This window comes from Anneissia japonica, unplaced genomic scaffold (assembly GCF_011630105.1).
Source record: "Anneissia japonica isolate Jap-2015-1 unplaced genomic scaffold, ASM1163010v1 scaffold51028_len13456_cov188, whole genome shotgun sequence".
Lineage (NCBI taxonomy): Eukaryota > Metazoa > Echinodermata > Crinoidea > Comatulida > Comatulidae > Anneissia > Anneissia japonica.
The window spans coordinates 10016-13456 of NW_022743568.1; positions in this window are offsets into that span (position 1 = coordinate 10016).

Consider the following 3441-nt stretch of genomic DNA (forward strand, 5'->3'; position numbering starts at 1 on the left):
GTCCAGAATGAGAAAAATAATAACAAATAAGAGACTTGTGGCAAGTCTAAGCAACTCCATGCTACAACCAATGTACAGTAATGTAGTGAATTAACACAGTTTTATACAAAATCGGTCTTTTATTTTCCAGTTAAGTTTTGACACAATAAACAAATTTTCAACTTTTTTTATTCATACAGGACGTAGATATATCATTTGCGAACATTTTAAAGAAAAAAATATGTTTTACACGACCCTCCGTTGTTAAGGATATATGATTTTTTGGGTAACATGACCTCCGAAAATATGGCCCAAACGCTATGTTACTTCTGTTGGTTAGGCTTCGCTGCTGAGCATTGTTTGTCATCGACCGAAGATGTCTACCGCAGCGTGAAAAAGGCGTATCCTTTTCGCTTCCACTGCACAGCCACCACCAACATTACTTGATACTTGAGCTAGCTTACTCTTAGCCTAAGACTTAGGCCTAGCTAGGCATAACTACTGCAGAGAGTACAGGAAATAAATCAAATAAATGCAGCCTGACCAAGAGGGTGACCCTAGGGAGGTCAACCATGGCATGGCCTAGCCTATCAGCATGTGTTCAAGGTAATCGAGGGTAGACGGGACCATAAGGCTAGCCTAACCTAGTCTAGGTAGGCTAGGCGGCGCCTAACTAAAAGCTAGCCTAAGCTAGGCACTATTCCCAAATAATTGCATTAAAAAGCAACAATCGTTCACTTTATTCACATAACCAAGTGCGACTAATAGTAAACTGGCATACATGTACACAGCTGGTACAATATAACTAATATTGAGGAATATTGAAGAGAAAAAAGGAAAACAATTCTCTTACTAAACTAGGATAGTCCACGATTCAGCCACTCACTCGAGTACACACTGTACGTTCAAGGGTCAATTCTCAACATCCGGGTGTTCAACTCTGACACGGAAGTAAAAACCGAGAGCAGACGACAATATCGACCTGTGTAGTCACGTGTAGTAATGTGTTGTTATTAATATAGTGTGAAAACGTACTCTACCAGTTAAATAAATGAACACAAATTATGGATGAATCACAGGCTACCAGAAATGTACGTATTCGAATTTTTTTTTTATTAATTTTGTGAATAGACTTTTACAAAAAATAAATTAAACGATCATCTAGGCATATATGTCATATATAGCGGCCGTTAATTTTATTTTTATTTATATTTCTAACTAGGCCTAGGTCTAGGCCTAGCTAGGCCCAGCTAGGGCCTAGCCTAGGCCTTTAGGACCTCATAGGCCTCTAGGACCTCCTAGGCCTAGCCATTGATTTCCCGGCCAAATTTAGGCCTAGGGCCCTATGGCCCCTAGCCTAATTCTACTGAATTTTTAGGTTATTTTCAGGCACTAGGCCTACATTGCACGGTATTAATAATATATCAGCATTATTAAATAAAGCTTTTGGGTTGTTGTTCAATGTAGACATTTATATAGGGCCTACCTAAGCAGTCAAATTTATTAAAGCACAAATGTCAAACACGAGGTGAGGACAACTGACAAGATATACTATATCTTGTCAGTTGTCCTCACCTCGTGTGTGACATTTGTGCTTTAATAACTTTGACTGCTTAGCCTTAGGTAGGCCCTATATAAATGTCTATATCATAGGCCTACAGTAGTAAAGCAAAAATTAGGAAAATGGGATTGATAGTGTATTATTAATATTAGAATAACAAAAGAAACTGATTAAAGGCAGTCCCATTTTAGTGTTCATATAATGCAGTAATAAAGTATTGGAATAATATCAGTCATCATTGTTTCCTTTACACTTCAGTTGCGTGATTACCTTACAATGTACAACCAGTTTACTCAGAAGTGTTTTAATAGTTGCGCCACAAATTTTAATTATCGATTCATGACACATGAAGAGGTTAGTATATCTTGGTATAACAAAAACTGTCATTGCAGTTAATAAAATAATGTAATGAATTGAACCAAGGTTTAAATAATAATAATAATAATAAAGTTCTTAACCGTTCTGAATCGACAGAACAATTGGTTTCATTGACTACCGTACCACAGTACTAGTTGACAAGCTTCAACAGTGCAAAACAAAAGGACCCTAGAGGGAAAAAAATGGTTATCATTTTATTTATGTTTAGAGCAATTTTATGTTCTGTTAATTAACAACCACCATATCAACGTCATACTATCTCAGTATTTTAAAATCAACTTTGAACCCGAGAAAAAGAATGTTTGCTATGAACATAATATAAAATAATTGATAATTCTTTCATTATATTATTGAAATTCATAATGTTTGGAGGATTCTCTTTTTTTAAACAAAGTAGAGATACCAAAAATTTATTTCCCAAATTGAGACTTCAATTATCTGCGAGTCTCCGTAACTACTGATAACTTTGGAGCTATAATGCACTTGTCAATTTTAGTCCCGGCCCTCCCAGACGCGGGGGACTTAGCGGGTCTGTGGGACAGGGACTTAGCTGGGGATGTAGTTTATGAAACGGTTACGTGCATGTGAAAGTCCCAGCTACGCAGTGCGGGGCATCATTTAACGTACATCCCCGGCTAAGTCTCTGCCACCTACCGCTGGGAAATATTTTGTAGTCCTGGTAAAATGCCCTGCTAATAAATAACTGGAGGATCAGGCCTACTGTAGCAAACATACAGAGCGAGACAAAAACAATTTTGAAGGTCTAGCCCATGGTCTATAACTGCCTATGTCTGAATCGAAGAAGCATGAGAGCGCTGGCCAAGGAGAGATGAGCTTGCTTGAAGGAAGCACTACGCATGCGCATCACTATCCATGGAAGTTTGGAAAAGTGCGTATTGGTTGATCATATAAAAAGAAAATTGATTGATTGATAGAATTTTAATACAGTAACTGTAGAAACGTATTTCCTAATTGCCTCTGGCTCACTACTTTTGTATTTTTTGATGCAAACTAGGTCAAATACACAGTTCACAAATTTTCGCGCAACACACTTACGTCACCTCAGTCCCGGTCATTGTGGTGGAGGTTCGAATGTAATTTATTCCATGATCTATAAAAAATGAAACCATGATGCCTAGAGTACCGGTAGGCACTCTTTTAATTAACAAAACACACAGCAATTGCTGGATGCCTAAGCCTTGTGTAGGTGAATTGCTTGATAGGACCAGACCATTTGACAGCAGTACATCCAAAACCCCGGCTACTCTAACATGTAAAATTACCATCCCTTTCGATGCCGGTTACATCTACCGGTGAATTTTATGGAATTATGTCGCGGTACTACGGGGACACAACCATGTGTACGTCCTTGGCTTGGTCCTGGCTAGTGCCCCGGATCCTGGGGAGAGGGGGTGGCACTACAATTGACTAGTGCATAAATGGAAAAAATTGTTCATTTATTTTTTTTTATCAAGTCTCAGTTAACCTACTGTATATTAATGTGCCTTAATTTTTGTTCTTTG